At 45.1% G+C, this 22,377-nt stretch overlaps 1 protein-coding gene across 5 annotated transcripts in view; it reads right to left on the minus strand.

Moving 5' to 3' along the window:
* Positions 1–22,377, minus strand: part of CYRIA (CYFIP related Rac1 interactor A) — a 74,329-nt gene that overhangs the window by 22,521 nt on the left and 29,431 nt on the right. For 3 of the 5 annotated variants that reach the window (XM_072143613.1, XM_072143611.1, XM_072143615.1), the window contains exon 2: positions 11,247–11,313. The gene's annotated coding sequence lies outside the window, so the exon portion shown is untranslated. Of the gene's footprint in view, positions 1–11,246; positions 11,314–11,521; positions 11,668–22,377 lie in introns of those variants that run through there. The other 2 variants (XM_072143612.1, XM_072143616.1) reach the window with 1 other exon arrangement.

The raw sequence follows: 22,377 nt of genomic DNA on the forward strand, positions 1-22,377 counted from the left end.
GTAAAAGTAACGATCCCATGAATCATTCTGAAATCAGCCCCAAAATGATGCGATTTTACAATATTTCTAGCATCTGTTCCATCCATGTGCCCCCCCCCTTCATTCAGCCGCTTCTATTCACTGATGAAAGGGTCTTCCATTTCTATTGGCTGTCCCGACATGATCAGCAGATCAGTATAGAGTGATTGACAGGGCTGTGGAATCTGTGACAATTTTGGTGGAGTCAGAGTCGTGATAAAATGGACCGGATGCACCAACAACCACAGTACAGGATACAATCCCAACCCAGAAATTATAACTACCACATTACACCTCACCCCAGGAATGACCATAGTGCAGCCCCCAGAGCCAATAACAATACTGGAGACCCCATAGAAGACAATATTAGAGACCTCCAGTACTGGAAATTGAGTCGGAGGTTTGGCGGCTCCCCAGCCCTGGTGACCGAGCATGTGTGTCCACCAGCAATCATCTCATTCGGTGGACATGCACACTGCTGTACACTATGAACACCAGGGGGCGCCATACTACAAGTAAATATCATAACTCTTTACCAAATCATTTTTACTATGCATACATGGCAATCTAAAAAAAAAAATTAATGGTAGGCAAACACTGTTGAAGAACGTTAATCCTGCAGCAGATTTTCACTGCAACAATTACCCGCGTAGGTAAAATATATGAGAAACAGCTGATAGCATCCCAGGCGCCGCTGCAGAGTTCAGAACTGAAATGCAAAACATAACAGATATTTCTTTCCCTGCTGTATCATCAATCCCATGATGCCTCAGCACATCATTACTTTACTGTACCACCTCTGCTGGTTGGTGGTCCACAGTTGTCCTTCCATCCATATTTTCGATAGCATAACAATATACAGTCAGGTTACTTATTAAAGGACATCTACCACCAGGATGAAAAAACTGTATGCAAATGAGCCTGAGGGGCTCCAGGCTCCATTAGCACTTATGGAGCCCCTCAAGCTCATTTGCATGAAGTCCTTCATTCTGGTAGTAGATGCCCTTTAAACTGTGTAATAGGAACTTGTCAGATTTTTATTAGTAACTATGATAGGAGTTACCCTACAAAAGGGTAACCCCCCCTCCCCACCCCCGCAAAAAAATCAAATTGTCTAAATAACCCCCCTTGTAACCCAAGTTGCCCGATATGGAGCCCCCACCTAACCTCCGTGATTTACCATCACCTGTAAAGACACAGTATACAAGAAAATGGAAGATTTGGAAATTGCTTGTAGTGCAATTCCTTAAAACACTGAATTCTAAGTCTAAATTTGCAACAAAGTTTAAAGATTTCCATCCTACAACGTGTGGGACGTGTATGAATATTAATCTGGAGAGAGAGGGAATCTGAGAATCTGGGAGTTGTGTATGACGCGGTGTGTAATGCACATTACGGGGAGGGGGAGCACTGTACAAGGCCATGTATTGTATGAGGCCCGGCATTGTCCAGCGAGGCTAAACACACACAGGCAGACATTGTGCGGATGTTTAGACAACCCGGCTGTGCTTCTCCGTGGATTTCCTGAGCAGGAGACGCTCACATCTCACTGACTACCCTACAGACAGGAGGACGGGGGACCCACTGTAATCTGCTGCTGCCCCCTGCTGTCTGCTGGAGGGAAATACAACCAATGGATGAAGATGAAAGTCTGTCCCTGGTCCTGATTGTCTGGGTTGATGAGATTTTTTTGTCTTCACCTTTCCCCCCCCCGATGGTGCTCGAGAGGTGCACTGGACCCCAAGCCACGCCCAGAGTGCACCAAAACACACTGCACAGAGCTGCAACTGAAGACAGTTCTGCTTATAGGCTAAAGATTTTCTCAAGAATGCCAAAGAGGATGCGGGAACTTCATCCAGGAGGGCAGAGGTTTAGCTTATATGTAACCCCATTCCCCTTAAATTAAAGGGGTCGTCCACATTTAGAAAATAATTTGTATACATTTTCATTAACAAACAATATCAATGTACTAAATACTTTCTATATCAATTTATCATTTTTCTAAATCTCTGCTTGCTGTCACTCTACAGGTTGATTCATAGTTACTTCCTGTGGATAAATACCATTCCCTGGTCACGAGGTTACACAGGTGCACTGCTCGTTTTATACCTGGTCACGAGGTTACACAGGTGCACTGCTCATTTTATACCTGGTCACGAGGTTACATAGGTGCACTGCTCATTTTATACCTGGTCATGAGGTCACACCGGTGCACTGCTCGTTTTATACCTGGTCATGAGGTCACACAGGTGCACTGCTCGTTTTATACCTGGTCACGAGGTTACACAGGTGCACTGCTCATTTTATACCTGGTCACGAGGTTACACAGGTGCACTGCTCATTTTATAGCTGGTCATGAGGTCACACCGGTGCACTGCTCGTTTTATACCTGGTCATGAGGTCACACAGGTGCACTGCTCGTTTTATACCTGGTCACGAGGTTACACAGGTGCACTGCTCATTTTATACCTGGTCATGAGGTCACACCGGTGCACTGCTCGTTTTATACCTGGTCATGAGGTCACACAGGTGCACTGCTCGTTTTATACCTGGTCACGAGGTTACACAGGTGCACTGCTCATTTTATACCTGGTCACGAGGTTACACAGGTGCACTGCTCATTTTATACCTGGTCATGAGGTCACACCGGTGCACAGCTCGTTTATACCTGGTCATGAGGTCACACAGGTGCACAGCTCGTTTTATACCTGGTCATGAGGTCACACAGGTGCACTTCTTGTTTTATACCTGGTCATGAGGTCACACAGGTGCACTTCTTGTTTTATACCTGGTCATGAGGTCACACAGGTGCACTTCTTGTTTTATACCTGGTCATGAGGTTACACAGGTGCACTTCTTGTTTTATACCTGGTCATGAGGTCACACAGGCGCACTGCTCATTATAGAACAGAGAGCAATTCAACGCTGTGTGTAATAACGAGCCGTACACCTGTGTGACGTCACCTGACCAGGGATATAACAAACTGTGCACCTGTGTGACGTTACATGACCAGGAGCCGGTAATTATCCCCAGGAAGTTTCCTACAGAATGAAAGCAAACAGAGATCTAGAAAACCAGGAGCAATTAATACAGAACATATATTGCAAAATTGTAGAACTTTTTAAAACACAAACAATATTAGTTATTACCTGAATGTGGACAACTCCCAAACTTTAAGAAGCACAAAAGTATTAGTTATATCAGCCTTAGCTCGTACATGGTATGGAGATATAAGTGCCATGTCAGAAAACAGCCACTAGGTGGAGCTTAGTGCTTGCTCATAAGCTGTATCCAATAGACAGACTATACAATAAGAATAGAATAAGAATTTAGGGATATTTGGTTTTAAGGTAAATTTAGGGAAAAGGTTCCGGCTGCTGGGATACTATATCATTAAAGTTGGGTAAGTATCTGTGATCACCTAATCTCCTCAAGCCAAAGACATCACTGCAGTGTTGTGGTGTGACAGCCTACTGATCTGAGCGCCGTACAATGTATAGTGGCTTCACTTGGTATTGCAGCTTAGCTATATTCATCTGAACGGGACTGGACCATGACACCAATGGTGACGTCACAGACCTTGCCGGTTTCCTTTAAGCTGCAATACCAAGTACAACCTATAGACATAGGCAGCGCTGTTCTGGGGTTGTTGTTGTTCTGATTAGCCCGGAGAACTTACAATAATGGATCGGGGGTCCTGGGTTCACACCGCAGCAGTTTTCCAATCTGTAGGCAATCTCCTGGCTGAGTATATGGGGCACATGTGTTATTTAGGAGCAGCATCTGCCCCAGTGCCCATCCCCGGCCATTACACGGTGTCCGCACGACGCGCTCCTCGGGGCAGCCTCACCCGCTGTGCACAAATCTATTTACATCCACGATAAAAGGTCAGCGTTATACCCTGGATGGGATCAATATCCACTCTAATGAGATCTGCTGCGGGGGAGAGGAGAATGGACTGCGGCTCCGCTCTGGACGCCAATTACTGAATCAGAGAAAATAAGTTTGACTTTTCTATTTTTATTCTTACTATCCGCCATGAAACGTCTTAAGAAGACAAACATGATGCGGACGCAAGATCAATTTCACACTGATACATGCGGATCAGCAACTCTCCAAAAAAAGCGCTGCTCTTTTTGATTTAGCCAAATAGATGTAACTAGATAGCATGCAGTGCCACATTTTGCCTATGGGGGGCGACCTTCATTTTTTTTTTTGGGGGGGGGGGGGGCTTGGTGCTGCAAGAATCATCACAATATCTGTAATATGAGATGCACAGGACAATTAGAGAGATTCTCCCGGAGTATCCCTGAGGACGGGACCCTCACTGATCTGATAGATTACCAATCCGTAGTAATTTCCATTTAAAGGGGATTTCCAGCTTGAAATAAAAACATGGCTGCTTTCCTCCATTACCACTGGCACACCAGTCCTCAGTGCCACGCTCCGTCCTACTCAAGTCAATGGAGCCCAGTTGCACTACCAGACACAACCCACGTACAAGGGGTGGCGCTGTTTCTTAAACCAAAACACCATGTGGTCACTCTTTTTAACACTGCAGCCAGTTACAAGGGTTGTCGAGTCAGTACAAGTCTTTCCCCCCATCCGTGATAGAGAACAACTTGCTAATTCATTGGGGAACCAGAGGTGTGACCCCCACTCACAAAAGAAAGGGGAGTCTGTTGTACCCCAAAATGAATGGAGCGACAGGTCAGACATGACATCCACTGAGGGAAGTAGCCAATTACAGTGCACGGCTATACCACCAGCCGCTCTATTCATTTAGAGAAACACCCCCCCCCCCATTCTCGTGATCCCCACATATCAGCAGGTTATGTCTTATCCTGTGGACCAGACAGCCCGTTTAAGTACAGGCAGTCCCCGGGTTACGTACAAGATAGGGTCAGTAGGTTTGTTCTTAAGTTGAATTTGTATGCAAGTCGAAACTGTATATTTTATAACTGTAACCCCAGCCAAAATTTTTGACAATTGGATTTTTAAAAATGGTGTCACAAGAATCAAGATTAACAATAAAGCTTCATTACAGACACCTGTGATACCTGTTATAGCTGATTATTGTAGCCTAAGGCTAAAGTACAACAAATTACCACTATCAAGAGGTCCGTTTGTAACTAGGGGTCGTCTGTAAGTCGGGTCTTCTTAAGTAGGGGACCGCCTGTACTGACCTAAGGAATTTAAGGTGGTTTGCAATCGCGGTGCATGTCCTCACACTGCTGTGCGCTTAGCTCTCTGTACTGAGCTACTCTACAGTCCCTCCCCTCCTTGTGAGTGCTATAGTATCCAACCAGAAGCCTGCCACAGCTTTTACACATATCAGAGGGGAAGGGGTGTTAAGCAGTTCAATGCTGAGAGCCCAGAGCAAAGCAGTGTTAGGACACACTTCCAGTGACAATGCTGTAATAGACCCCTATGTCACAGACCTCCAGGGACAATACCTTACACCGTCAGACGAAGGCTGCACGTCAGCCGAAACGCGCGTCGGGGCGCTGTCATTCCGGGCAACGATCATCCTTCACATGGGTAAGATTCACTACACCTATTTACCATGCATGTATATGCACTTTTGCTGACTAATTGACTTTGTCAAATCTAATGTCCATATTCCCCATGTACACAGTTATAAGGCCACAGATGCCGCTATCTTACATCTCACAATTTTGATGATCCTGCTGCCTGGGTCACAGCTTCTTTTTGTGTCCCCCTTGGGGTTGTACCATTTTTACACCAGTTTTTGTTATTTATCTTTCTATTACTATGTTTTGATTTAAATAAAGGTATTTTTACTCTTACTTCTTGTTTCTTAATTGTGCTATATTGTTGGATTTTTTCTTCCATTTAGTGGAAGATCAATAGGTTATATACCTTACACCGTCTGTAGCTTTGTGTGGTCAGAACTTCTGACAGGTTCCCTATAAAATTAAAAGCACCGATCCCTACATTTTACCTTCTAAACAAACAGCCGCCTGGTAAATTACCGAAAAATAGGAAGGGGGTTATTTCCTATGTGCGGCACTTTACAAGGCGATGTCTCGGGATTTCCTGCCTGGAGCAGTGTATGGACCCTCCGCATATGGGGTCTTAGTGTTTAGTCTGCAGAAAAGATACAGGCCCTCCTCCCCACGATGGGTTAAACTAAACTTCTGATTTTACCCTAAACCACAGCGTGTAGAGGTGACAAAAGTAATAGTATTGTGAGCAGGAAATCCCTGCAAAACCAGCGGCCGCTCTCTGCCTTTAACTGAGAGGAGGGGGGGTCCGTGTGTGTCCCCACATACTGAGCCGCTCACACAATGGGGCCTTGTGTCACCGCAGCACAAAACAATCGCACGTCACCGCTGAGCTGAGGCCGCCCGAGCTGTACTGTCCACAGAAACTAATGCAACTAATAACTAAAAATATCTAAAAAAATACTAACAGTATTTCATTCTTTACTTCCTGTAGATATAAACCGATCCCTGGTCATGTGATGTCACACAGGTGCACGACTCGTTATATCGCAGTTTGCAATCAGAGCTGTGTGATACATAACAAGCCGTGCGCCTGTGTGACATCAAATGACCAGGAATCGGTTTATATCCACAGGAAGTAAAGAATGACAGCAAGCAGAGGTCTAGACAACTGTGAGAAATTGATACATACAAGTACAGTACAGACCAAAAGTTTGGACACATCTTCTCAGTCAAAGAGTTTTTTGTATTTTCCTGACTATAAAAATTGTAGATTCACACTGACGGCATCAAACCTATGAATTATCACATGTGGAATTATATACTTAACAAAAATGTGTGAAACAACTGAAAATATGTCTTATATTCCAGGTCCTTCTGCTGTGATTACTGCTTTGCACACTCTTGGCTTCTCTTGATGAGATACAAGAGGTAGTCACCTGGAGAGGTTCTTACATCACAGGTCGCCCTGTCAGGTGTAATAAGTGGGATTTCTTGCCTTATAAATGGGGTTGGGACCATCAGTTGTGTTGTACAGGAATGAGGTGGATACACGGCTGATCGTCCTACTGAATGGACTAGTAGAATTTGTATTATGGCTCGAAAAAAGCAGCTAAGAAAAGAAAAACCAGCGGCCATCATTACTTACAGAAATGAAGGCAAGTCAGTTCGGAAAATTGGGAAAACTTTGAAAGTGTCCCCAAGTGCCCTCCATAGTCACCAGACCTGAACCCAATGGAGATGGTTTGGGGTGAGCTGCACCGCAGAGTAATGGCAAAAGGGCCAACAAGTGCTAAGCATCTCTGGGAACTCCTTCAAGACTGTTGGATCATTTCAGGTGACTACCTCTTGTATCTCATCAAGAGAAAGCCAAGAGTGTGCAAAGTAGTAATCACAGCAGAAGGAACCTGGAATATAAGACATATTATCAGTTGTCTCACACTCCTTTGTTATATATATGATTCCACATGTGATAATTCATAGTTTTGATGCCTTCAGTGTGAATGTACAATTTTTATAGTCATGAAAATACAGAAAACTCTTTGGATGAGAAGTTGCGTCTTTACTGTATAATGGAAAATTGTATAATTCTTGTAATTAATGTATAATTATAATTTTTTATGCCGAAAGTGGGAAAACCCCTTAAATAGTTCCAACATACTCCACTGCTTTGTACAGAAAGCTTGCAATCTAACTTGGGCTCATGTATTACTGCTGGAAATCATAGTGACCAAATATACAGACCAGCAGAAATCTATTAGTTTCCCAACAGCGCTCCAGCAGGTAAAATGAAGTATTGCACCAACCTCCTTTACGAGTAATGTAGTCTCTCGATCTTACCTTAATCATCGGTACAGCACCAAACAGTATTACTAGCCTCTGGACCTCCAGGGCAGTTCATCCTAATCAAAGTTCTACTTGGGACTACACTGGAGGGCATACAATATGAGGAGATCCTGGGTAATTCTCTGCAGCCCAAGAACTGCTACTACTGTTTCAAGAACACATATCCTATACAGGCAGTTCCCAGGTTACGTACAAGATAGGGTCCGGGGGTTTGTTCTTAAGTTGAATTTGTATGTCGAAACTGTATATTTTATAATTGATCCAGACAAAAAAAAAATTTTGGCCCCAGTGACAATTGGAGTTTAAACATTTTTTGCTGTAGTGGGACCAAGGATTATCAATAAAGCTTCATTACAGACACCTTACAGCTGATTATTGCAGTCTGGGACTATAGTAAAGCATTCAGAAAGCTTCACCAGAGGTCAGAGGGGTCTGTCTGTAACTATGGGTTGTCTGTAAGTCGGGTGTCCTTAAGTAGGGGACTGCCTGTATATTCTTTAAAAGAAAACTTTTCATCTGTTAAGTTCCCCTTTAAATACAGTGACATCCAGATCAACCCCTTTAAGCATGTCCTGTACAGCAGGGAGTATCCCGCACAGCTCCTTGGTGTACAGACATAACCTCATATAAATTAGCATCCGCCTAGGGATCTTTCCCCTCCCGATGACAGTGGCGTTTTATGGGCATTTAACAGACGTTTGGTTTGCTGCAGCCAAAAGATGAGTAATTCCTTTAAGTCACCCTTAGACTCCCGAATAAGATGGGACATCCATCATACTGTATACACTATAGGGGTATAGCTTCTAATAAACCCCATGGGAACAATTGCAAACCTCCAGGAACACCACCAGCTTACATCTTCACTACACAAGTGTAGAACGTGTCCTCACAATGCTTTTCTCGAAGTTCAACTCTCAACCTTAGTCTGAATAAAGGTAGTTGTAGGCTTCTGGTTGCATACTACAGTACTCCAGACTAGGGGAGGGGCTATGAACCAGTTAAGTGCAGTCATTTAACAGCACAGCAGTGTGAGGACACCCCTCCACTAAACCAGGTCTTGCTACAGTGCCACTCCAAATGACTACAGCCTAGGCGCTACAGTGCCACTCCAAATGACTACAGCCTAGGCGCTACAGTGCCACTCCAAATGACTACAGCCTAGGCGCTACAGTGCCACTCCAAATGACTACAGCCTAGGCGCTACAGTGCCACTCCAAATGACTACAGCCTAGGCGCTACAGTGCCACTCCAAATGACTACAGCCTAGGCGCTACAGTGCCACTCCAAATGACTACAGCCTAGGCGCTACAGTGCCACTCCAAATGACTACAGCCTAGGCGCTACAGTGCCACTCCAAATGACTACAGCCTAGGCGACAGCTCTAGCGAGCTTTGATTTACGTAGCAAAGAGTAGTGGGACTGTGAAATTTTTCCGTGCAGAGATTTAAAAGCCCAGCAAAGTGAGGTCTCCCTTCCAGTAAACCAATTCCAAATGCAATCTTGCTCTGGGTGACTACAGCTTAGGAGACAGCTATAGTAGGCTTCTGGTTACATACTACAGAAAAAAAAGGGAGGGCCTGTGGAACACCTCAGTGTATAGATTTAACAGCACAGCAGGGCGAGGACTACCTTCCATTCAAGCTAGTCTAGTTACAGTGACTACAGCTATGATTTACATTCACAAAGTGATTGTCCTATGGGCTGCCCGACTGAACGGATGCAAGTTATGGCAGAAGGGGAATTTCTTTTTACTAATTTTAAGGGGTGAAGGCTCTTTAAATTAGGGGGAAGTGTGTGCAGGGCCTCACAATGAACAGTCAGCAGGAGGAGAGCGCCTCCCGCCCCCCACTACATAATAATGGTGTCTCTCAAAAAGGGATTAAAATCCACGGAGGGGGCCTGAACAAGCAGCACTTGTCCTCTTGGCAGTGCGGTGCAGCGTGGGTTTGAGGACACACAGGCAGAGGAATGACATTAGGCCGAGGAGGATGCTCCGGCAAATGGTAGTCAGAGCCGCCCTGGGCTACAGCATTAAAGAGAATCTCTCACCAGCCCTGGGAATCAGCTCTGGCACAGTGCTGTATACTTCATTGTGGTTGTGCATGGTACTGCAGCTTATTCTAGTTCACCAAGCTTTTGTCATACCTGACATAGCCACTACTAAAAGATTACGCTTCTTCATTCCATTGATCCTTAGTCTACAAGATCACTCATCAATTATCATGTCCTGAAAATACCCTCTAATAAGGGGTGTGCTGCCCACCGATGCAAGATCAGCACAGGATTGCGAGGATCCAAAAAAATGTCACACGTACTGCCGAAATCCATCACCCCAGTGACAAAGCCATAAAAGCGGACCTGTGTACAGACACAACATGTGACTACTGGGTGTCAAATAAAATTTTATTTGGAGAGGGGAGGGGGTCAAACATATCGCTGTGTAATGTCAGGTCAACACACCCCTAGTTAAAGGGGATGGCTAAACGGGAATCTAAAAATTGGAAAGACTGAACATACGCCACAAATCACAATAGGGAGTCTCAAGCAAGTATTTTAGGTTGGGCGTGTAGGGCCCTTTAAAGGGGATTTATCAGGTTAGATGTCTCATATTGCCACTTATCTGCACCTACCGCATGCGCACTGAGGCCACTGTGTACTACTCCCACTATACTCAAGGGACTGGCGCCAGGAAAAGAGATTGTATGAATACGTGACCCCACACTGCACCCGTAAAGAGCGATATGGGACTCTGGTTTAAAAGGACCTGTGGTATTGAGTACTAAATTTCATTTCTAGATGAAAAATAACTTTTCACTACATACAACACAACAAAAACCTGTATAAAAAGATAATATTGGATTGGATGTATACAGATCTGATACAGAACCGTGCAAGTACAATATCTTATCCGCTTCCTAAAACCTTGGTGGCGAAAATTCTGCATTCACAGAAACGATATACGCATAAAAATAATCATCAAGACTTACATAGCGCCAACATATACCGCAGCGCTACAGAGGCCGGGGCGGCAAGGCTGGCGCTACAGAGGCCGGGGCGGCAAGGCTGGCGCTACAGAGGCCGGCTATGTACAATCTGCTCAGCTCCTCCTGCTCTGTACATAGTGTCCTATCTGCAGGCAGCATGTTATAGAGCAGGAGGAGCTGAGCAGATTGTACATAGTGTCCTATCTGCAGGCAGCATGTTATAATCTGCTCAGCTCCTCCTGCTCTATAACATGCTGCCTGCAGATAGCACACTATGTACAATCTGCTCAGCTCCTCCTGCTCTATAACATGCTGCCTGCAGACAGGACACTATGTACAATGGTTCCCGAGTCTATATATTCCTCGCACATGCAGGGCTATACCAATCGCTTCATAGAATATACAAATTATTACAAATTAAGGAGTTACCTTTTGCACCAAGTTCCTGGACGACGACTTCAAAGGTTTTCCTCTCCTAACATCGAGTTCCCCAAAACTGTCAAAATAAAAAAGGAGAGAGATATTTTCAGCTCGCTGTCACATCGCGATGAGGCACATGAGACTGTAATGGTTGCACTTCTCTCCCTCCTCCGATGTAATGGTATAAAGCATCTGCATCCAATATCACTGGAAAATAAAAGGGTTAATCCGCGTCTCCTGACATCAGTCCGTCCACGCGTCCCCACACCCGCAGCAGACAATACCTTAAATCCCAGGATTTCAATTCACATCCCAATATATTAAAATCCGTCAGCGACAACGTGATCCCCCTACAATGCAGCCACTTGTTCACACGCCGGACGCAGATTCACTTCAACGTCCTTCAAAGAGGAGGAGGAGGAGGGACGAAAAAATGTCACCAGTGGGAGAATCTGTAGGTAACCCTAGTGACAATCACACGGTCCCAATAGAAAGTGGTTGCCTATGGCAGTGACCATATATGGGCATGAAGGCTCTCACATGGCACATCCTTTATCAGACGTGGATCCGCGCGGCGGCGCTGGCGTTATCAGCACTGCAGGCGGCCGCAGACAAAGCAGCGCACAATACACCAGCTCCAGGGGGGGGGACATGCTGCAGGATTATCACCAAGGATTAGCCGAGAGGTGTGTGTGTGGTCAGACTGAACCTCCCCTTTAAATGATCAGACCCTTGAAAGGTCCTGGAAATACGAGCCGGCGGTGGGGAGGGGCTCATCCCCTTTACAATTCACAATCAATAGGTTTCTATGGTGCACAGAAGGGACCGTGTGGCTTTAGCCGGTGGGAGGATGGAGCAGGGAAGAACCCGCATCAATATCTATGGCCGAATGCAACTGTGAGGATGGGAGTTGTAGTACCCAGACAGGTGCAGAGCAACAGGCTGAGGACAAGGGATGTGTGTGCCATAATAACTGCAAAATGTTGGGATTGTGCAGGTATTCCCAAATAAAAAACGCGGAGATAGGTCATAGCAGTTGCAGTTGTTGCAATTGTTATACAGCAAGAGGAGCCAAATCAGATTGTAAACAGTGTCCTATCTGCAGGCAGCATGTTATAGAGCAGGAGGAGCTGAGCAGATTGTACATGGTGTCCTATCTGCAGGCAGATATGTTATAGAGCAGGAGGAGCTGAGCATATTGTATATAGTGTCCTATCTGCAGGCAGCATGTTAGAGCAGGAGGAGCTGAGCAGATTGTAAATAGTGTCCTCTCTGCAGGCAGCATGTTATAGAGCAGGAGGAGCTGAGCAGATTGTACATAGTGTCCTATCTGCAGGCAGATATGTTATAGAGCAGGAGGAGCTGAGCAGACTACAGTGCCCTATCTGCAGGCAGCATGTTATAGAGCACTAGGAGCATGTTATAGTCTGCTTAGCTCTTCTTTCTCTACAGGTCCAATGATAATGATAATTAACCAATGTGTGCAAAGGTTAATCACCGGACAGGACCACCCACTGGACTCCTAAGCATAGAAAGAGTAGTTTTAATGTCTAATACAAGTTTTACCAAATCCTTTCCCACACATCGGTAAATCAATATTGCTCTATAACATGCTACCTGCAGATAGGACACAATGTACAATGTGCTCAGCTCCTCCTGCTCTATAACATGCTACCTACAGATAGGACACTATGTACAATCAGCTCCCCCTGCTCTATAACATGCTACCTGCAGATAGGACACTTTGTACAATCAGCTCAGCTTCCCCTGCTCTATAACATGCTACCTGCAGATAGGACACTATGTACAATCAGCTCAGCTTCCCCTGCTCTATAACATGCTACCTGCAGATAGGACACTATGTACAATCAGCTCAGCTCCACCTGCTCTATAACATGCTACCTGCAGATAGGACACTATGTACAATCTGCTCAGCTATGCCTGCTCTATAACATGCTGCCTGCAGATAGGACACTATGTACAATCAGCTCAGCTCCTCCTGCTCTATAACATGCTGCCTGCAGATAGGACACTATGTACAATCAGCTCAGCTTCCTCCTGCTTTATAACATGCTGCCTGTAGCTAGTACACTATGTACAATCTGCTCAGCTCCTCCTGCTCTATAACATGCTGCCTGCAGGTAGGACACTATGTACAATCTGCTCAGCTCCTCCTGCTCTATAACATGCTGCCTGCAGATAGGACACTATGTACAATCAGCTCAGCTTCCTCCTGCTCTATATACAATACATTTTTAAAGCGCTTATTGAGTTTTCCAGTAGAACAGCAGAAGAAAATCAAACGAAAAACTTCCTGGGTGCAAACGTCCTGCCCAGCACTATTCAGAATCTGCCTGCCTTCTATTACTATAGCACCTGGGTCACCTAAGCCACCAGCGGGCCCCCCCTATAATGATCACATCTCATGCATATAGCCGGGAATCTGCAGCGCTCTATACATCCTCATCACATAAGATAGAAGATAGACCCAGATAAGATAAACTTATTAATGGAGGAGAGGGAATGGAGGGGCACAATGCTTGTGTGTCCTAGGGAAGGAGACGTAGACCAGCAGCGCCCCATTCATTCTCCATCTGGATACGATGACCTCTCACCAGGAGGACCCTGTGTCAGAAGACCCACGTTCTCCACAGAAGGGGTACCGGATCAGCACCACATACACACCTCCTGCTCTGATCTACATATGAGAGGAGATGGATGCGGGCAGCCACCATCTGTGGTGTGACATCTCCCGCCAGGACATCTAAATGCCTTCATGATATCGCGGCTTCATGCGCTTGGCAACAGGTAGATGCCAAACCCACACAACGCCAAGAACTAAAAATTTTAGTTACCATGACAACCGCATTTTGTCCAGGCCTGACCCAGATCCACTCACCCCAAGCCACCTGTACGCGTTAGGGGAGCCTGCAGAAATAACACATTAGGCAGAGGATAGAGATGGGGCAAAGTGACCGCTGTGGCCGACCCTGCACCGAGGAAGATGTCCTATGGATAAATCGTGGAGAACATCAGCAACTGCTGCAAATGACGCAGCTTGACCAGACTTTGCACATCCCTCTTCTCTAACTGAGAAAAGTAGCGGCAGCAAGAAGGCCATTATAGAGAAGCAATGAGCAGTGCAGTTAAAGAATTAGTACTATAAAGATTATTTATTAATGATGGTGTAATGTACATTACATATCAAGCCCAAAAGACGCAAAATGGAACAGAACTGGTAGAAGTGGAAGGAGGACCCTGTCCATCAGGCTTCACAATCGTATATACGGGAGCATAGATGGAAACATCAGGTGCGGGATATTACGTGTAGTCAATGTAATCTTACATAGAAGGGCTACCAGGTTACTTTTAAAGGTTTGGAAGGTGGGGTAGGGGGTGACAGTGTTTTGGTAGAGAATTCCAGAGTACGGGGGAAGCACAGGAGAAGTCCTGGAGATGGTTTTGGGAAGAGCGGATAGTAGGAGAGTGAAGCAGGGATCAGAGGTTACGTGTAAGATGATATCAGGTGACTAGGTGGAGGCGACGGGTAGTCAATGGATTTTTAAGTCACGGTTATTATGTTATATAGCAGTGGTGGCGAACCTATGGCACGGGTGCCAGAGGCGGCACTCAGAGCCCTTTCTGTGGGCACCCGGCCATCGCTCCAGCACACCAGACAGGACTCAAAGAATCTTCCTGCAGTTCCAAGCAACTTAAAAGATGCTGCTTTCAGTCATATTTTGTTACTTAATTCGCTACTTGGGACTGTAGGAAGAGGGAGATTTAGTAGACAGGGTCTAATTTTTGGAGGACCTCCTGCTGGCGGAGGAGAAGGAGTCACAGCAGAAGGGCAGTGCCTGTGTCACCCTAACGCCAGGCCTGCTGCCATGGTCTCCTGCCCGCGCCACGCCTGCAGTTCATGTTGCAGACAGATGGGCGAATCTGTGACGTGGATACACATAAGGTCCAATATTACGCGCCATGACTGGTGTAGCATAAACTCTTAATTGGGACGGTAATTATCGCGCAGTAACTCTCATCCATGGCACGTTCTACATAGAGTCACCGCTATATCATTATGTCACCCGCTGGCAGAACGCACAAAACCAAATGGGGAAGGGATGATGCCAGACACATGGTGCACATGTGACTCACAGAGCATCGCCATTATGTAACCTCCTCCCACTTCTAAGCCACAGGATCTCATTATAGGAATTAGTGGCCTTAGCATAGGCCAACACTATGGGTGCTCACACCCCTGGGACCCCAACTAATCAACTAATTAGTCCCCAGGGTCCACAATATCACTGATTGTGTGGTAATTAATCAGCCCATTTCTGGTTGTCACTACACACTATACAGAGATGAGCCTATTCCAGAGCATCGCGGTCCCCAGCGGATCGGTGAGAGTCCAGAGAAACGGACTCCGACCAATCCAAACGCTGGTGTCCTCTCCTATATTAGGGACCCTCCATACTGAACACAAATTTTAAGAGACTTTGCACCTTTTAGATATTGAGGACCTGGAACCTAGACCTGTGATAGATCATCCATATTTAAATACTGGAACATCCCTTTAACTACATATTAAAGGAAATCTACCATCACAATCCATCATGATAAACCAGGGACATTACTCATAGATCCAGGTACAGCAACTGTGGTAATCTTCTAACAATTGTTATCCATGACCTCCTTCCTTCTAAAATCAACTCAATATGCTAATGAGCCCAAAAGGCTACTGGGGCGGTTCTGAGAGCTCCTCCAAGCTGCAGCTTCATGGGCTGTTAAACTGCGGAGGAGAACTCCGACAACATGCAGGAGGAGGGGGGGGGGGGGAGAGATAGTGTAAGCCTGTGAGGCTACAACACAGAGGGACTCTGGTAACTCCCCTAAAGCCCTTCAGTCTCATTAAAATTTTAAAGGTTGATTTTAGAAGGAAGGAGGCCATGGATAACAAATGTAAGAAAATTACCACAGTCACAGTGCCTGGATCTATGGGTAATGTCCCTGGTTTATCACGCTTGATATTGATGGTAGATTTCCATTAAGCATGTATATAGTCAACATAACTGATGTTCTCTATCATGCAACTGGTCTGTGCTAAAATGGCCATGGAGCCAATCAGGGAAACTTTAAGTCACAAAACTGCCCCCTACACTTCCCCAAACAATGACAATAGGGTAGGGGTGCCATCTGAGACTATTATAATATATACACAATGCACGGAAGGGTCAACATAACCAAAAAGAAATATCCTACTGGTGCTGGTGTCATATTAAAGATAAGAATCTCATCTTTCAAATCCATTGAAAGTGAAAAGAAATAGGAGGGAAATGGATCTTTATTTGCAGCTTGCATTTCCAATATGGTCTTTAACTGTCTGTATCTCAGGTTCTGTAGCTCAAAGAACCACAACCCTGCTGTGGACTGAAAGATGAGATTCTTACCTTTAATGACACCAAAACCATGTTTCAGAGAACCTGAATCAACTCTCCATCTGAAGCCTCTACACTTGACTCATCTCGGGCTAAATATGACTCTTTTACCAATGACTTTGGACATTTTATCTTTTTTTTCACAGGTAAACTAGTGAGATTTCACACAAAAGAGGGAATTCTAAAAAGGACATTTCATGGGTAGTAGTTTAATTGGGTAAAACCTGGTGACAGGTGCCCTTTAAGGTACGTTAAAATGGCGGTATTTGACTGGGACTTTTCCATGAAATAGAAATATCCACTCAAAAGGGTCTGTTCTAAAATCAATTGATGCAGTAAGTGTTGAAATGTAGACATTCCCTTTAAGAGCGAGCCTGAATTTCTCTCTGGTTTTCGTTATTCCCTTTAAGACGGCACTGTCTGTACAGGTCAAGTAACACAAAGCCATTGTGATACACACAGATACTATTGGCTTCTATGCAGCGTTCCTTTCATTCCTACACAAGCCGTAAAAATGAAATTAAGCATTTGTCAAGGTAATGAATGTCCCCTCATAATCTCCCCTGCTCCGGGGCGACTCTGTAACCGGACCCCCGAGCCCAGGGTAGAGGAGTCAGCGCAGTGATAAATAATCTCCTGCTGCAGAGCTCCTCTATTGTCCATGTAACCAGATACATAGAGATCTGAGCACAGGAAATTATCAGATATCCTTCTTATTGTCACAGCAAGATTCACAAGCTTAAAGGACATCTACCACCAGGACGAAGGACTGTAAACCAAGTGCACGGACATACTGGTGTGTGCGCCCTCTATCAGAACCTGCTCTTCTTTTACTTTTTTATGACATGGTTTAATAAAAAATGGCTTTACAAAGAATGCAAATTAGCCTAAGGGGCTCCGGAGATAGCTGTTAATAGACTCTGGAGCCCCTGAGGTTCATTTGCATAATTTGTAAAGCCTTATTTTGTAAAAACCAGGGCATAAGAAGCTAAAAGAAGAATGGATCCTGCCACCGGGGGCACAAACCAGTATGTCAGTGTGCTTGGTTTACAATCCTTCATCCTGGTGGTAGATGTCCTATAAAGGGCAAGTAGACACACAAAGATGGGGGCAGGGTCCTCAGTGCAGATTTGGTTGTACACGTTGAATAGATCTCTATCTCTATACAGGAATAAGTGTGTTTATTGGTTTCTCAACACTTAATGCTGTGAAGATTAAGGAGATACTCCTTAAGGAGATACTTAAAGGGGAACTCCACCCAGAAGACAGAATGTGACTATACATTAGTTATAATGATTAATTCACATATGGGGTATGCACAAATAGTTCGTACCTTAACATCGCCTTTAAATAACTTAAAGGGGACAATGAAATGTATACTGAAAGCTTCACACAGCTTATAAGCTCAGTGCGGACACGTGGCGGACCACATACACCCATATTCACGTTTTCCCTCCTGCACCGGTGGTATTACTCGTATGTGCTCATAGATTTGTGCAAAGTGAAACTTTACCGAGGCAGAGGTGTAACTGCAGAGCGTCTATGTGACCCAGAAAGAAAGTCTCTGAGGGGAGAGTAAGCTTCTCAATGCATCTTATATTACAATACAAATTTTTGTTTTGGCACTTTTTTTGCTAGTGCCGATGCATCATGGGCATGGCCTAAAGGAAACCTACCAGGGACATTACTCATAGATCCAGGCACAGTGACTGTGGGGAGCTTCTTATATTTGTTATCCTCCTTCTTACTAAAAGCAAACTTTAAAATTATTCAAATGAGCCAAAGGGGCTCCTGGGAGTGCTAACCCCCCATGCTGTAGCTTCACTGGCTGTCACACTGTGCAGGAACACTTCCGCCTCCCACTGTGTGAGATTACAGCAGCAATAGGAAGGGGGAGGTGGGGGGAGACAGGGTGGCAGCCTGTGAAGCTGCAGCACAGAGAGTCTTTGGTAACACCTCACATAGCTCTTCAGGGTCATTAGCATATTTAAAAAGTCGAATTTAGAAGGATGGAGGCCATGGATAACAAATATAAGAAGATACCACAGTCACGGTGCCCGGATCTATGAGTAATGTCCCTGGTTTATCAGGATGGTAGATTTTCGTAAATATGAAGTTAAAGGGATGTTCTAATATTTAAAGATGGTTAGTCTATCTCAGGTCTAGGTTCCAGGTCATCAATATCCAAAAGGAGGGTCACTTAAATAGGAAAGGACATCAGCCTTTGGATTGGTCCGATGCTCTGCACCACCGGGCACCTCCAGCTTAGCCTTCATTTTCCACGGAAAGGATATATCAGACCGTGGTGGCGTTATCCAAGGTGCATCCGAAAGCTCATGTGTATTAAAAGGCCTTCAATCAATCCTGGAACACCCCACAGGGGCAGGGGATGTGCACTTACCTGGCTTATAGGACTGACCTATTGCCGCTGTCACTGCAAGTCCTGAAGAAGTGCATTTGAGCATTACAATTAGTAATAGGGTCACTTTTGGGAGGAGATTCAGTTTGGGGCAGGAAAAATTCACAGGTCCTCCAAATGTCCAAGAGGCGACTAGGTGTCAAGGACCTTAGATGGTCCCTGGTCCTATATAATATCCATACAAGTTTACATTTATCAGAAACAAAAAAAACAAAAAAACAGACCTAATGCACAAAATCCACAAAATAAGGGAAGTCCTTCCAAATCCAGGACACCGCAGTCTCATTAGTCTAATTAGAATAATGGGGTCATGACCTACGTTAAAGGATTCCTCCTTCTCAAAAGAAAGTTTTGAAGACCCAAGCGATGACTGACGGGCAGGGCTTCCTGGAGCACTTACATGCCTAATGGACAACCCGGACACAACTGGATCAGAGATCCATCTCATAGATTTAGTGCCAGCAACACTGTCCCCGGTCTCCCTCTAAACAGACTCGCCATTCTCCTGAAATACTCTGCACTGCGAGAGCAATCCAACCTCATCCCTTACAGGTTCTTTATCCCCATAACCATAAAAAAAGTCATCACTCCAAGAGACAACCACAACCTACGGATCCCCTCCATCCATCACCCGGGCGCTGATAGGAGAGTCGGATCTCTGCAGAACCACAGACGTCACACAATCAGCGCCATTCTCTGAGCCTCCAGAAGCCGCATTGAATTATTATAGAGCTGGAGAGGTACTTGCACACCTGGAGAGGTAACAAAGGGCTGATGATGGAGGAGCGGGCACCCCCTCCCCAGGACACATCACAGCCATGTGTCTACAAAGACAAAAGAACCCAATATCCTGTGTGAAACGTAAGCTCTGCTGCCAAGCACACACTCAACAGCAGCAGGGAATCCTTAAAGGGAACCTTCACCAGATTTTACCCCATTAAACTCCCAACCCCCTCATGTAGGGCATGAAATGTCCTTTCTAGAATTCCCTCATGTAAAATCTCATCTGTTTACCCATAAAATCATCTCATCTAAAGTCAGGCAAATATGACTCATCTCATTTTCACAGGAGACGAGTCATGTTTAGTGGATTTAGAGGGAGTGTCTCTACAGAAGCCCCTACCTTATGTTCCATAGTAGCTAGAAACTTATATAGCAGCTAAAGATATAATTTATCATAGTTGGCGCTCCACGTGCACGGCGTATGATAAAGGACCAACCACCGTGGATACAGCAAGAGGTATAGGCCCCAGGCCTAACACTGTGTAGTTCAGCTTAAAAACTGTCGCAAAAATGATCGCGATTTCTTGTGGTGCACAAGAAATTGTGATTATTTCAGTGTCTCTATGCCAGAAAATTGGCGTAGGAGCACCGATAAATATCCCCATAAGTTGGAAATACAAGATGCAGGTACAATCCGTTTTTTGACTGCCTGTATATCTAGTTCTGTAGCTCACAGAACCATGAGAACCGTCTTCTTACTCATCTTTAATATGATACAAAAAACATGCCTCTAGGTGCTACAGAACAGAATATAGAGGTTTCTGAAGTGACATTACTTCTGCACCCACTAAACTTGACTCATCTCATGTTAAATTCGGTGAACAGAGTCATATTTGCCTGACTTTGAGGGAGATTAAGAGATTTCACATAAAGGAGGGAATTCTAGAAAAAAACATTTCATCCCCTACCTGAGGGGCTTAGTAGTTTAGTGGGGTAAAACCTGGTGGCTGGTTCCCCTTAAGAGGAGATTTTTAAAGTGGGGGTCCTTTATATAAACCCAGGACCCCTCTACAACACCTCCTCATTAATTGTACATGATGCATTTTATCCACGCTCTTGTACTGTGCATATATTCGGCAGTACATGGGCACATTCAGGCGAGTGTGCTAGTTTCACATCTATCAAAAACGCGTCAGTTTTCAGGCAGGGGATCGATGTGGGCCACAACCAGCGGGATGTGTGCTGTTGTGGACATTGGTGGGTGCATGCTTCTCACATCACCGATGTCCATTCAGCTGCGAAGCAGGACTAGCTATATAATTTGTTGCATGACCATACGGCTCATTCACGGTGCTGCTGCACAGTATAACAGCCTTTGAAGCTACAGCACAAAGGGGCTCTGGTAACGCCCCCCAGAGCCCTTGTTGCATAGAAGCATACATTTTAGGTGATTTTAGAAGGAAGGAGGACAAAGGTAACCAGAGATCTGCTATAACTTCTTAAACTTCACTAGGATTCGATAAACTGTAGGCGAGGATAATGAGACGTGATGATCGCATATGGCTGACAAGGCCGATATAACTATGTATATACTAGAGGGCCATAAAAGTCCTGCTGTATACCGAGCCTTGTAAACGAGCCCAACGCCAAATGATGTGTGGCGTGACTTCATGGGCGATGTACGGTAAGATCATGATAATTATAGGTGTTACAGGTCTGTGTAGCATCACAGCAAGCTCACAGCAGGACGGAGCCATACAGGGAGTGCCTGGCACCATACAGCAGGGTGGTCGGGACTGTATATAAGAAGTGGCCGGTTCGGGGGCACTGCTGGGGACTTTGAGCTGCTCACGTATTTCGTAAAGCGCGCAGGCCGGCTAGAAGGGGGACATTTATCAGGACTTGTGCTCCAGTTTTCTTGCATAGAAGACCTAAAATATCTGCAATTACTATCGAATTGCCAGGAACCGAGAAGATTTTCCCCTTTGCATGGTGTGTGGCCATATGGAGGAGGGGGATAAGTGGGCCTGGGTCACGTTCAGACATTGTATTTAAAGGAAATATAACACCAGGATGAAGGATTGTAAAACAAGCACACAAACATGCTAGTGTGTGCTCCCCCTGCCAGGAAACACTCTTATTTTAACTTCCTATGCTCTTGTTTTTTTTTTTGTTTTTTTTAATGCCTTTAAAAATTATGTAAATGAGTCTGAGGGGCTCCAGGCTCCATAGCTGTTAATTGAGCCCAGAGCCCCTTAGACTCATTTGCATAATTTGTAAAGCTTTTTTTTACAAGGGCACAAACAAACTCAGATCCTGCCAGAGGGGGCAAACAGTATGTCAGTGTATGTCAGTATGTCAGTGTGCTTGGTTTACAATCCTTCATCCTGGCGGTAAAAGTGCTTTAAATTGAGTTTACAAACGCTACTCAAAGCAATCGAGGAGGAGGAGCTACTTCAGAACGCTGCGCTCAAATTACGTTTCCGAATGTAAGGTATGAAGGCGGCAAATTAAAATTTTGCACCTTAAAGCTGCGTTTACACACGGCGTTCTGACGCAT

This window comes from Engystomops pustulosus, chromosome 3, assembly GCF_040894005.1.
Source record: "Engystomops pustulosus chromosome 3, aEngPut4.maternal, whole genome shotgun sequence".
NCBI lineage: Eukaryota > Metazoa > Chordata > Amphibia > Anura > Leptodactylidae > Engystomops > Engystomops pustulosus.